The sequence below is a fragment of the Eubalaena glacialis genome, chromosome 16 (assembly GCF_028564815.1).
Source record: "Eubalaena glacialis isolate mEubGla1 chromosome 16, mEubGla1.1.hap2.+ XY, whole genome shotgun sequence".
NCBI classification, from domain to species: domain Eukaryota; kingdom Metazoa; phylum Chordata; class Mammalia; order Artiodactyla; family Balaenidae; genus Eubalaena; species Eubalaena glacialis.
The window spans coordinates 32,945,071-32,960,872 of record NC_083731.1 but is presented as its reverse complement, the minus strand read 5'-3'; positions in this window follow the sequence as shown (position 1 = coordinate 32,960,872).

Sequence of the window (15,802 nt, the reverse complement as noted above, 5' to 3'; positions counted from 1 at the left end):
TTAAAATAGTAGCTCTCCAGGGTTATGGTGGAAAATAACTAGTCCCTGATTAGCAATTCACTGCATAGGCACAAAATCAAATTAAATACTTTATATGATACAGTCAGCATACTGGTAAATAAATATATCATAGTTATATATCATTAGAAAAGGGACTATGGTTATGGTTTTATGTGAATAAAGACAGCCACATCAGTGTAGAAAATGAATTTTTAAAAAAGGAAATGCAAAATTTTTAGACCCCATCTGGGCTGAATGATTCTAATATTACAGAATCTTTCACAAAAGACAGGAAATGACAATGTTAGCACAAAATACATTAATATTGGAAGAAGAAAGAAAACATCCATTAACAATGTGAAGAGGTGGCCTGTTCCTACTCGCCCTGGCTATGAGGAAGTATTGTGTATGCTCGGGCCTTCATGCTCCTGAGCTGTCTACTGTCACAGGGGCAAGCTACCAAGCCACCTGAATGCTATGACTTGAAGGATAACAACATTTCTGACTGGAAAATTGTTTCTCAGCTACAGTTCTACCTGCTCAGCAAAAGCATTATAGTCAACGCATTTTTTTTCACTTGAAGAAAACAATTTATTTTTTGATTGCAGTGAATTCTGTATACCAGCTGTCATTCCGAGTTTCAAAATTCTTTATTATATAATATGTTTTTAAAACCCAACCCTAATCAAATGATCAAGTGAAAGCTATTTCTAAACAGAGACCCATACATGAGGTATGGTATCAATTTAGGGCTTACCGAATGTGCGTTTTCTTAAAGGATTTCTTTGGAAAGATGCAAAAGTATTAAAGTCACAGAATTAAAAGACTTTTTTTTATTGTCATAAGACTCTGTGGATTGAAATGATGAAAAGGTAATCAGATGCTAATAAGCGTGGGCACTGGCAGAGAGTCTGAGCAGAAACTTTTAGATAAATTGGCACCTTGTAATTTTCACAATATTTGAAAATTTCAAAATATTCTCTCCCTATAAAGTGCTTGGTGAGTTGATAAAATTCTATTTTCTAATTTTTGAAAAAAGGAATTTTATACTTTATAATTTTATACTTATACTTTACCATAAGCCCATAAGCATATATATATATATATATATATATAAATTCCAGTGAAAGATTACAGAATACAATTTGATAAGCCTCCACTGATGTTAATTTTGACATGTGAATAAGTTTTAAATTATCAGTTATTTTATTATGCTCCTTCTTTAATGGAAAACCTAATATATTTGTGTGTGTGGAAGTGTGTGTAAGGGAGTGCATTTAAAATATGACCTAATTTTCAAAAAATTTATCAAAACATTCATTTTTAGGAATAATAATATTACTCCCTATTGCCTAAATAATAAAAGCCAAAGTCCACAATTTAGCCTTTATGGCCTTCTGTGATCTAGTTCAAAAATACACTTTCAATTTTACTGTTTCTATTCCCTTATTAAAATCCTATTTGTAAACTGGATCATTTATGTAGCCATCAAATATTTATCGAGTGCTTACCATATTCCAAGCTTTGAGACCCAAAGATCAATAAGGCACAATTTCTACTTTCAAACAGCTCACAGTCTAGCAAAGAAGAAGATACATAATCAGCTACTTACAGTATTAAAAGTACAATATTTGACGTGTGTTAAAGGCACAAAAGGAAATGTCAGTCACTTCCTGGATGGATAGATAACAGACTTGGGGAATATTATATAGAGGGAGTAATGAGTAAATTAGAATTCACCAAATTGACACACAGAAAATGAAGCTCTGTACACAGGCACACTAGTTTGAGATAGGAATGTAGATCTATTCAAGTACAGATGTTTGACTATTTCTGGAACAAAGAGTGCAGGGGTTCACCATCTTCCAAATGCCATTTATCCATGAAACCCTTTGTTTATGGCTCATCCTGCCATTTCTGCAGACTAGAGTAGACAATGTTGGTTGCTTATGGGAACCTAATAACTATGACATGACCTTGGACCAGAGTTGTTCAAACTTGGTACTATTGAGAGTTTGGACAGAATTCTTTGTTATGGGGGACTGTCCTGAACATTGTACGATGTTTAGTAGCATTCTGGGATTCTAACCACTAGTTGCCAGTAGCATCCTCACTCCCAGTTGTGATAATCAGAAGTGTCTCCAGTCATTGCTAAATGTCATGTGGGGGAAAAAATTGTCCTCAGTTGAGAATCACTGTCTTAGATTTGTGTGTCCACATAATCACTTTAATATTGGTAAGGGCTATAACCCTACTAGATAGGAATGATTATAAGAAAAAAAATTATCACATTCAAAAGTCTTTAGGACTGTAAACAACCTAACTTTATACCTAAAGGAACAAGAAAAAGAAGAACAAATAAAACCCAAAGTTAGTAAAACGAAAGAAATTATAAAGATCAGAACAGAAATAAATGAAATAGAAACTAAAAAAAGAATAGAAAAGATCAATGAAACTAAGAGCAGTTTCTTTGAAAAGATAAACAAAATAGATAACCTTTAGCTAGACTCATCAAGAAAAAAAGAGAGGGCCCAAATCAATAAAATCAGAAATGAAAAAGGAAAAGGTACAACCAACATCACAGAAATACAAAGGATCAGAAGTGATTGCTGTGAACAAATATATGCCAATAAAATGGACAACCTAGAAGATATGAACAAATTCCTAGAAATGTACAATCTTCCAAGACTGAGCCAGGAAGAAATATAAAATAAGAACAGACTAATTACCAATAATGAAATTGAATCACTAATTAAAAAAAAAAAACCTCCTCCAAAGCAAAAAGTCCAGGACCAGATGGCTTGACAGGTGAATTCAATCAAACATTTACAGAAGAGTTATCACCTATCTTTCTCAAACTATTCTAAAAAATTCAGAGGAAGTATTGCCTTTGAACTCATTCTACGAGGTATCATCACCCTGATACTAAAACCAGACAAAGATATCACAAAAAAGGAAATTACAGACCAATATCACTGATGAACATAGATGCAAAAATCCTCAACAAAATATTAGCAAACCTAATCCAACAACACATTAAAAGGATCACACACCATGATCAAGTGGGATTTATCCCAGGGATACAAGAATGTTTCAATAACTGCAAATCAATAAATGTGCTACACCACACCACGTTAACAAACTGAAGAATAAAAATCATATGATCATCTCAATAAATGTAGAAAAAGCTTTTGATAAAATTCAACATCCATTTATGATAAAAACTCTCAACAAAGTGGGTATAGAGGGAACATACCTCAACATAATAAAGGCCAATTATGACAGACTTACAGACAACATCATACTTGATGGTGAAAAGCTGAAAGCATTTCCTCTAATATTAGTAATAAGACAAAGATGCCCACTCTCACTCATTCTACTCAATATAGTATTGAAAGTCCTAGCCACAGCAATCAGATGAGAAAAAGAAATAAAAGGAATTCAAATTAGAAAAGAAGAGATAAAACTGTCACTATTTGCAGATGACATGATACTATATATAGAAAGACACCATCAAAAAGCCATTAGAGGGACATCCCTGGTGGCGCAGTGGTTAAGAATCTGCCTGCCAATGCAGGGGACACGTGTTCAAGCCCTGGTCCGGGAAGATCCCACATGCTGCGGAGCAACTAAGCCCATACGCCACAACTACTGAGCTCTAAAGCCCGTGAGCCACAACTACTGAAGCCCGCGTGCCACAACTACTGAAGCCCATGCGCCTAGAGCCCATGATCTGCAACAAGAGAATCCACTGCAATAAGAAGCCCGCGCACCGTAACAAAGAGTAGCCCCAGCTCGCCGCAACTAGAAAAAGTCCGCGCACAGCAATGAAGACCCAACACAGCCAAAAATAAATAAATAAATTTATATTAAAAAAAACCATTAGAACTAATAAATGAATTCAGTAAAGTTGCAGGATACAAAGTTAATATACAGGAATCTGTTGTGCTTCTATACAACAACAGTGAACTACCGGAAAGAGAAATTAAGAAAACAACCCCATTTACAGTTGCATCAGAAAGAGTAAAATGCCTAGGAATAAATCTAACCAAGGAGGTAAAAGACCTGTAGTCAGAAAAGACACTGATGAAAGGATTGTAGAAGTTTGGTGAATCCAAAATCTGACGGGGTGGGCTGGCAAGTTAGAGAGTCAGGGAAAAGTTGCAGTTCAAGTGTAAACGCGTTTGCAGAATTCCTTCTTTCTTAGGGATAGTCTTTGTTTTATTAAGGCCTTTAACTGATTGAAAGAGGCCCATCCACATTATGGAAGTTAATCTGCTTTACTCAAAAAGTCCACTTATTTAACTGTTAATCTCATCCAAAAAACACCTCACAGAAACATCCTCAATAATGTTTGACCAAATATCTAGGCACCATGGCCCAGCCAAGTTGACACACACATAAAATTAACCACCACAATGGATAAATTGCTTAGTGTGAGAAATCAGCGCACCTGGATTTGCCATGGGAGATGTTGGGGAGGAGAAAAAGAGAGAGAGAGACCAGTCAACTAGAGGCTTTCAAACTTTATTTTTTACCTTGTGCCTTGTCACATGCATGCTCTTGTGTACATAACCGAAACAAAAGCTACGCTTCATCTCCTCTCTTTCTTCTCTTCCCTTTTCTTGCATTCCATTCCACTCCATTCCATCCTGTCCTATACCATCCCATTCTATTCTTTATTTAATTTTTGAAAATTTTCACCTTGACCCAGTAAATGGATTTCATTGCCACTAATGGATCACAAAACTTCAGTGTGCAAACAAATGAATGTATAATTTACACGTGTGTGTGTGCATGCACGTGTGCATGTGTGTAGTAAATCAAAGAAGAAGCTGACAGGTCAGAAAACAGAGACAGCACGCTTTAGACCTTGAAATGATCCATAAACCAAGAGAATGAGGTGATCGTGATGATGCAAGCAGCCTTGCCTCCTTTACCCCCGGGGGCTGCACATGCCCTCAAAGTTCACGGAAATCCTGGGAAGGGCTTTGGTCTTTCACTGGGCATGGAATTAGGGATCTGAGCAACTGCATGCAAGAGAGATCTCAGGGGACATGGAAGCCCCGCTGATTACCTGTGTTACAGAAGCTATTCTCTCTGCATTTAACCTTTCACAACACCTTAGCCAGTTCTGGTGGTACTTATCCATTTATATTTTATACTATAGAAACTGTGTATTTATCTACTCCAATAGGTTGTAACCTAGTTTCAGTCAGGGATCATGTCTAAGGTACAATTTTTATATCCCATATTGATTAGTATAATACCTACACGGAGTAATAACTCAAATGTGTGCTTTATTTTATGCATGTAAAACTTTTTACTAGTAACCATAATAACATTGACTTGTTATGGGTGGCTGAATAAATAAACTGAAATCTCCTAACCATTCTCCTATGTTTTAGATATAGCAAATATAATTTAAGTTCTCACTTAAGTTACAAAATATTGTTTCATATATATATATATATTACAAAAGAATCAACATCAATGCCCAAGTGACCGTGTGGATTCACGCTGAACATATTACAAAGCAGTGGCTCCAAATTAGTCATGAAAGGTGAGGTAGGGTTCAGCAATGGAATGTACAGTCCGTACTAATGTAAGCTTTCAGGGCCCTGAGGATGATCAATTATGCTAATCCTTCGTGGCCACATCTACCTCATGAATTGGTCTCTGGTCAAGCTGAAGAGCTCAGAGGAGTCTGGGGCACAGCAAGGCTGCCCTTGAGATGTTTGAACTGACCTGAGTCTTTGGTACAGTCTGAAAGCTCTAAGGGATCTGGACATCACAGTAGCTCATGGCACAGACTTACAGTGCCCTGCAATCCTCTCCAAGGTAATGGATTACAATATATGCATGTAAACTGTAGTTCTAATAAAAGGGGGCATCATGATGGCTATACATATTTTTAAGCAATTCTGGAGCATTCCCTGAGTGAACCTGTTTTTAGCATACCTGCTTAAGTCTGATGTTGTTGATATTATCATGGCCTCATAAAACTGAGTTACACACACACACACACACACACACACATGAATTTACCACAGTGAAACTGTAAAAGAGAAAGATCATGTAAAAGTTGTTCCTGTATAAGGAAAATGTATTTTATTTTAGAAATAGACAATCATTCAAGTGTATGGGCTGTGTAGGTGTTCATTGGTGAATTTAGACTAAACAGGAAGTGATGTAAATTATACTTATTACACTGCTGGGAGAGAAATATATTAAATCCAGGCAGCACTCGGACAAAGCACAAAGAACTCATTGTGTTGAAGGAAATCATGCAACTTTGGTGGGAAGACAATGTACTATATGGTATGAAAACCATCAGTGGCCTTTTGGGACTGAAACAATTTTTTAGGGAGTATAATTTTGTTCTAGCACTGAAATATTTTTCTTTTTTGATAAAGCTCCAAGGTATTCTAATCTTAATCACATTGTTATTTCTACACTTTTAACTCTTTCATGCTGTTGCTTTGTAGTCATTAACGTGGAGAGAAACAGCAACAGTGAAACCATCAATGTTCAGATTAGATATCTCAGCTATGGCAAAACATCCAGAGTAAATGTAAGAACTGAGGAAGTTTCAGAATTATCTAGCACCCATATAATTCCACCTATTGTTGAAGTATCCAGGAATCACTTGGTAGAAGAAACATTGACAAATAAATTACCTTGAACGTAGAATAGTATCGGGTGATCTATTCCATGAGATTTGCTTCATTGGTCTATGCTTATGACAAAGTTTCCTAAGGCAGACTGGAAAACAAACAAGAACAAAGCTGTAGAGCTGGCTTAGCTGCTTGTGTGGCCTCAGGAAATCAGGCCAAAGACATGTAAATCTAATGTCCAAGTTCCCACTTTGTTACAAAGTCACATCCAAAAATGAAGTAACTGAATGAATTAGGTTCAGCCTTACAAGTTACTACCATGCTTCACCAGAGTGTTAAACAAGATAGACTATCCTAATTTATTGGCTTTTGCCTGAATGGATTATTTCTAAAATGGCATGACTAAAATATTCATAAATAGTTTAGTAAAAAATGTACTTACAGTTTGTTGCCTCAATTGTCAAAGAATCTTATCATCATTTAGTGAGTGATTTCTTCTGTAGAGTTGGTGTTGTGATCACCATGAAAGTGCCAAGGAAGCTCACCCTGGGAGATGAATCACTCCCTTAGGACCCCTTCAGATGCTCAAAGCAACCAGGCTTGGGAAAGTCAAATATACAGTGCACTGAGCCTTCCAACCTACATGGAAGGAGCGGCCTGGATGGAGTGCAGCGTGATGTGCAGCCCTCATGGCTCTCCTTGCACAGCGTCTCTGAGTGGAACCCGGTGATTTCACAGAACTCAAAGTTCATTTACAAATGGATTTGAGTCAGGAATAAAGTGAGTCAAAATCAATTTCAATCTCTGATTCTTATGAGTTATTAAACTACACTACAGTTTGCCAAGTATGAAGAATAGCCTTTATTGGATTTATTTTTATTTATTTGTACATACATAATCAAAGGTATTTGTCGAACATTTCTATGATATTCATGACTACTTATTCTCTCTACCACCTGGACCCCCTGCTCCCCACCTTCCATCCTTTCTCCATCCCCTTAACTCGTAACACTTCAGTAGCCTAAGACACCAGTCCTGGAACCAGACTGACTGGGAAAGTTGCCTGAACTCATTACCTTACTTTTACCTCTGTAAAATTAGGATAATAACAGAACCTAACTCAGGAATTTTGTAATGAATAAAGGGAGCAAATATAATACTTAGAACACTGCCTGGCATCTAGGAAGTACTCAAATATTGTTTTAATTATCATCTTCTTATATAATCGTTAGTAGCATTTACTACCATTCTCATTGTTGAATGGATTTTTCTAGTAGGTCTCCAATTGAAGGACACTAATAGGAGGATACAGTAAGTCCCCTACATAGGAACCTTTAAGTTGTGAACTTTCAAAGATGCGAACATGCGTTCGCATGTCGAATCACCGTGTCTGGCGTACGTTGACACGTGTGTGCATTCTCTACAAGTGGTTGTGCTTTTGTGTACTTTACTGTACAGTACTGAATAGAGTACAGTAGTACAGTATCTTTATTCCAAACCCAGGATCTCCGGAAGCAAGCGTAAAAGCAGCAGTGATATAGCTGGTACTACTGTACTTTTCAGGGTACTGTACTGTAAGATTAAAAATGTTTTATTTGTTGTGTTTGTTTGGTATTATAAATCTATTACAGTACAGTACTATATAGCTGATTGTTTTAGTTGGGTACCTAGGCTAACTTTGTTGGACTCAAGAACAAATTAGATTTACGAACGTGCTCGTGGAACGGAACTCGTTCGTATGTAGGGGACTTACTGTACGTAGATTTTTCAAGTGCTTTTTTAACAATTATTTAAAAGATAGTCTACTCATTAATGGTCTTATTTTCAAAAGCCTTATAATTGTTTTCTTAAAAAATTTACAGAAATAAACTAGCGTTGGCATGTGTTAGATGGATCATTCTACATTTAAATGATCCACAAAGTCTGAAAAATATTATAATTCATTCAATTACAGAGATTTAATTTTAGGCTCTGAAAAATATCTTTTTTTTGTATCACTTCATATTTCTGGACCACTTTTTAGTTTTACATTCATTAAAATATTGTTAGGAATCCCTCTTTAGGTCCTGGTTGTTATGAAATAAAACCCTGTGCATTTTTTAGTAGAGAGGCTATCTTGTTCTGTGTTTTAAATTACTATACACAAATGGTAAAACTTTTCATAACAAAGGTTTAATTAGAATGGTTAATAACTATGATTTCCAAAGTGTCTGGATCAGCCTTAGTAATAATTAGGGAGTTTCGTTCCATACAAAATGCTTTATTTAACCTTCATGCCTTCATTCAGATAATTATACAAATGCATACAGTTAAAGGTTTAAACTCTATTTCGGTTCACAGCTCAATTCATAGGAAAGTTGAATACAGAAAAGCAATGCACCAACAGAATATGTCTGAGACACCATTAAAAACGATAACACTTGTTCATTTACATCTCTGAGAATAGACTGGAATAATCATCCTCTGAGAGAATCTCATTAGGAGGGTCTCCCTTTACGTTATCATAGGGCAAAAAAAAAAAAAAAAAAAAAATCACCATTTTACAGTAAAAGGAAAAAAGCTCTGAGTATATTTACAATACATACACTATACATAAATACAAGAACAACACTTACATAATATTAATAAACTTATAACAGGGGTTGCCTAAACACTACAGAGTATATAAATGCAGAGGAAACTATTGGGAAATTAGATCTTTAGATAAGCTGGAGAAATAAATTCATTTGCAATTAAAACTCTGAACAGAAAACCAAATGAAGATTTAAGAAATTAACACATTTGCTTGCCAGCATTATTGGTGGGGTGGGGGCGGGTTTATCCTTTAATTCGGAGGACCTCCTCTGGGCATTCTAACTCTCCGGGGTCAGAGACCCAGGAGCCTTTTGTAAAATTACACCTGTAAAGTGAATCAGACGCAGCACATCTATTCAATTTGCTGTTCAGAGGCTTCAAGCCTAGAATAACTGTTTTGTAAACGAAAGGACGTTTTTGTATTTTTACACAGCTCTTGTAATCCAATCACCATGTATAATGAGCTAAGTGTCAAGGAAAAGGAAAAAGATGCCTGCTTGATTTGGCCAAAGATGATATTTTTCTTTATTCTCATGTGTTTTTTCAAATACCACCAAGAGATTTATTCAAAAGATGACGTTTGAATTGAATCCCACACACCAAGAGCAACGTCTAGACTACTACCAATTATAACTAAGTCATTTTAAGTGGCAGGTGGGTATCTTAAACGTGGTCTGTTCTCATCGTTTCACAACACAAAGTTCTGAGTACATTCTTCTATGGACAAACATGAATTTGCTGGTTTCTCTTTTTTTTTTTAAATGAGCATGTTATGACACACATAATTGCATTATGATACAGGATGACATAATACAGAAGATGATGTTTTCAAGCTGGTTTTGTAAGTAGTTATCTCATATCCACGGGGAGCTGGTTTGCCACGTGATGCAATGTGCCCCACACAGACATGAACAAAACAATACAGCCACCATTCCATGGGTCGGGGGCGGTGATGGTAATTTTTTAAAATGAAGTTTTAAACACAACAAAGTGTGGACAGACAAGTTGATAGGAAAGAGCCTTGAATATAGGCACCAGTGCCCCAGTTCAACAATACCCATCCAATGTAATCAAGTCTGAGGGACGAAATATATCCTGTAGTCTGGATGTAATTACAAAATTCTGTTATGGGAAAACTAGCAGGGCAAACACAAGTAGGACAAAAGCATTTCCTATAATGTTTTATGCTATATCTTAGGGGTATGAAATTAGCAGAAAGGGAAGATGTTGGTATGTCCCTAAAATAGCCTACTTTTTGATTACTTGAGCATTTTGACTAGAATTTGACCCAAATTCTACCCTCCTCTTCACCCTCACTTGGAAAAAGCAAGATATAATAATTCACGCAAGGAGTCCATTCATTGGTTCTTGCTTTCACAAAGGGCAGACTGTTGCCTCAAACATTTACAATTTCTAGAGAAGTAATCCAGAAAGAAAAAGTACCGATGTGACTATTTTCACTATTCACCTCTTTTCAACTCACTTAAAGTTGTGGTCTTGTTGTTGAGAAATTATTGCTTGTGAAACCCAATTAACTGAGGAGAAAGTCCCTTTCCGCAGTGGGTTGTGTGCACACAGAACACTTGCTTTCAGCATGGAAGGGAATTTGTTTATACAGGTTTTATCTCTTCCCTCAGCCAAGTAACATGGAAAAAGATCATAATTCAGGAGATTCATTTTCAGAAAAAGAAACACCATGAGAAATGACATTCTCTTAATGTCTTCTAAGTCCATTAGTACTTTCATAAATCAATACTGTCAGAGACCTTGTTCTACATAGAAAAGGGGGGTCGGGGTCATTTCTCTGAGGTTGGACAGCTTCCTACGTAAAATTCAATTAAACTAACAACACTACTACAAACAAATTATTTATAAGGCTACTGAAAACATTCCAAGGTGGTACTGTTAGGTGAGAAATCTGAAAAGGAATTTTCCGTTCTCTCTTCTTGCTCATCATCTGAATGTTCAACATGGTCTCCCCATTCACCACCGCCAACAGTGGGCTCTGTTATTAACGACTAGTTCCATGGAGGTGAACATTTCAAATGTAACTTAAACATACTCTAGAAGGTCTATACAGGTGGAAAGCCTTTTAGTAAGCCTACAAAGAAATAGGCAGAATCGAGAAAACCTGCTCTGTCGAAAATGTTACCAAGTAGGGAAGAGTTTTGATGATTTCGGATCTCCAGGCCAAACATTTTAAGAGGCAAGTGACAAGTTCAGGGAGACAGCTGGTTGGTGCTGTTTGTTTATAATAATCCTCCATGTGTGACTTCCCAGGAGAAGACTGATTTCAAATATTATGTACCACTGTTAAATCACGTGCTGTATCATGTCCCTATATCTTATTCGGAAAATACGATGATACACATCCATAATAAAACTACGTAAGAGTTAGATATGGAAAGGTGGCTTCTGGGAACACACGTGCTGTGGCGCACTGGGAAGAATACAGGCTTCAGAGCCAGAGAGAGGTAATGTCACATTCCCACTCTATCGCTCACTATTTCTGTTTGTGGACAACTTAGCCACCTTCTCTGTGTCTCAGTTTTCCACCCATAAAATCTAGCACTGTTGTACAGATTAGAGGTAATATGTCTAAAAATTGCCTAGTATGGTGCTTGGCACGTAGTAAGGGTTTACTAAAGAATAGCTATTATTTTCATGGTTTGCTGAACTTTTGACCTTTCAAGTTCTTTTAGTTCTTTCAAACAAACTTGCAGAAAACAGCCCAGTCAGAAGACTTGCCTTCAGTGAGATTATGGAACCCAGCAGCTTTCCTTTGACACTTAAATGGTTATTTTATACCCTATCCTGGCATATTTCCTTCTTTCCCTTTTTTTCTGAAATGCAGAGGAGGAAATGGGAGATGGTTTTCTAGGCCTGTGATCTGGTTCTGGAGAACACTGCCCATCGTGGTAGTCTTCACTGTCTAAAGCCTGAGTGTTTAATGACAGTTATACTTTTAAAACTGCTCTTACCAAATGTTTGGCTCTGAAAGAATATAATTTTACTGATACCTCTCAATAGGTTGTTTGGGTGGATTTGTGCTCTGAGATGGTGAGGCCGGTGAATTTCCAGGGCTCTTGTCTATTCATATCATCTCCTCATATATTTCTATTCACGACTCCACTTTTAGCAGTGAGATAATGATAGGAAAATATTGTGAAGTTCTGAATGTAAATCTGGTCATTTCCAGGACTAACTGTAAAGCTTAGTCAAAGGCTAGGCTTACTAAATGTCAGTCATACCTTTGTAGGCTTTTTGGGGAGAAATGATTGTGTCAGTATTCACTCCAAAATGGTTCTTAGATGATAACAGGAAATATTAGGGGAAAAGGATATGAAGAAATGTAAAGATGGATTTGTGCAGTTGATATTAGTGAATAAAATAAAGGAAAACAAACAAATATCTCTAGTGTTTTGCTCTAAATAAATTGGCTTTTCTTAACCGAGCAAAACTTTTTGAGCCACACACAAGTGCTTCGTAAGATTGGGGCAAATCACAGTGAAGTTTTCATCTCAAAATTATAAATGCCATGTGCCAGAGTATATATTGGAGATAATCATAAATTTCAGATTTGCATTCTTACGTTCCGTAGTTAAGAAAGATTAAATTAAGAAACGTTAACATAAACAAGATTAGGTATATTTAAAACACACCAAATAATTCTTGAGGGGGTATGTGAACAGATTCAATTTACTGTGTGCATATATTTACTCTGTGCGCATGTGTTCGCAAAGGTGGAGGAAAAACCCAGTCTGATGAAGAATTATTGCTGTGTAAAAGTATAGGAATATCTCATTGGTCATAATGTTTATTGACAGGCACTTTCAGCTTTTAATTCATTTCTGAAAATTGGCATTAGCTTATTCCTACTGCCAGTACAGATTCATTTCACATGTGGCCATATCCATAGCACTCATCTTGTCAACAGATAGCTACTGCTAAAAGTACTCCCTCTGGGATTCAACAAGAATAAACACCTGTAGAGGGTGTTTGTTTCCTTTGATAGAGAACTACTTCATGGAGGAGGAAAGTAACTGAGAAAAGAGAATAATTGCTAGATGCTTCTATTTTAGCACAAGTAAAATCCTTTGCAGCTGTTTTTCTCTTTTCAGGCAAAGACCTTTTGAGTTTGGAATCAGTTGGCTGCAACTTAAAATGACTTCATTGCGTTCTAAACCATCCTGGCTAAATTGAGACAAGTGGCCACTCCATTTTGTCAGGAAGCACAAGGGCTGTGCTCCGACAAAGCAGAACAGAGTTCCCATGGCAATATCACTAATCGTGTGTAAGATACACAAGGCATATCTGAACAAGTTTTCTTTTTTTTATTGTGATGAAAACTAGAAGCTCTTTTTCCCAACATACTTCATCAAACTATTTACAACCTCTGTAAAATTTGTGAGTTTGAAAATACTTTTTCCACTATCACACGTTACGAATACAGTAAAATATCTTCACTCTATTTCTTTAAGATGCAGTATCCTCCTGTTTCATTTTCTTATGAAAATCTGAATTCCTATTGCAGTTGCACAGTATTTAGCATATTTAAAGTACCAATGGACATGGGTTGCTAAACAGACATTATTCTATAATGAAACTGTGAAAATATAGCATTTTAAACTTTTATGTACACTTCTTAACTATAAAATGCAGGCAAAGTCATATATAGCATTATAAGCTGATTCCCTAGTAAGGTAAATAACTTACATTTTCTAGACAGCGTGGATTATTACAAATTCATTCTTTTAAAAAAGTTCTCTGTTGATATTTATTAGCCCCCTGGCTGCTGCATATACAGGTGTGTATACAGGTGTGCATCTGTCGGGGGGCCTGTACATGTTAAGTGGAAGGCAGTGTGGAGATAAGCAGAAATGTGATATGGAAGACACGGCTTACCAAACCCCTTTTCTAAACGAAACCAAATCAAGTTGAAAGATTTTTTCATGAGATGCACTACCTCAGAAAAGTGGAAGGGAGAGATCTGATCAGTGAAGTTGTAGAATACATTTACCTCCTAAATTTATAGGCATTAATTAGTAAGGAGAAAAATCTGAGATTGGATTATGGACTAGGAGTATTAAGGCTTCCTGGGCCTATTATGATTCATAAGAGTTATCTCACGTTCAATCACTTACACAAAGATTGTAACTCAACATATAACGAATGCTGGTATTCTTAACACTGCTTAAATTCTGTCAATCCTTACTGTAAATGTTAAGACACCTTTATAACAACATCATGGCTACATTTCTAAGCAGTTGTAACAATGTAACAAAGGCGTATTAATACATTTGAAGGCCTCACCTCACCAGATTTATTCAATTGCAGCTTTGATAAGTATAATAAAGTACAGAATAAGGAATACTGCATCTTTATCCATATACATGGTATCATTCTAATGAACTGATTTCAAAGTGCAGAATTATATTTATGTTTAAAACACAGATGGCAATTTGAAGTTAAAACAACTGTATAAAAATGAAAACAATCTTTGTATAAGCTATTCCAAATTTCAACCATAATGAGAATGGCCTTTTCAATCATCTAGAACTGGCATTTGTAAACACTGTAGCATTTTGCAAGTTTTTCCCCCCCGACATTCCTCTTCCTATTTTCCACTTAAACTTTAAAGTGAATAAAAAGTGCTCTTTTTTTTAAAAAATGTGGTTTATGTTATTGTTATTCAACTGCCTTTGAAAATAAATGTCCTATAGTGTTTTGTAAAAGTAATGCCAGGCAACAGTATAAATTTTATGGTAAAGCCATTAGGAATTTCAGTCTAAATGCCTTAATAGAACTTAAGACAAGTTATCAATCAGGCTCCTCAAAGTCCACACACAATTGATGGGATGGGGCTGGAAGTGGATGGGGAAGTGTGAATCTTTCCCCAAACAACCTAAGATCAGGATACAAGGAGGGAATCTATTGAAACCTCAAAGTCTGTAACTCTTAACTTTTCAAATAACATTAACTTCCTTGAAATCAACCTCTATAATGCAAAGAGACAGGTCAACTGTAGCTTCTCAAGCCATTGCAGCTATCTGTGTCTAAGTTCCCAAACATGCACATACGCCCAGCTGCAAACTGAATAGCTTCAAATTTGAAACCAAAGAATGCTTCTAGTTAGAGAACAACTGAGAAGTCCTTTGGATTCTACTCCTTTTCTGTTGTTAATCATGTAATGTGCTTTTAAAAAGAGTCTAGAATGGACATAAGATAAAATAGAGTAGGCTTTTCCATGCCTGAAGATATTCTTACTTAAAAATGTAATTCCTTCTCTCCCAAACCACCTTCCTTTCCACAGGGAAACACTTGTAGAAAATTCACCAAGGAGAATTTGTTATGTCCCAAGACAAGCCCCAGGTAAATTTCAGTCCTGCGACTAGATCAGCAACTCATTCACTATTTGTGCTTGGATCCCTCCTTAGAAGTATCAGTACATCAAAAGGGGGAAATGGCATAATGCTGACAGGTTCTATCAGTAAACTTACTGTCTCAGTTGGGTTGCCACTTTCAGGGGGTGAGCAGACAAGCTCACGTCCCTGAATTTTTCCTACGTTATTACAGAGGAGCAGCTCATTTCGTTCTGTGCTAAATTTAAA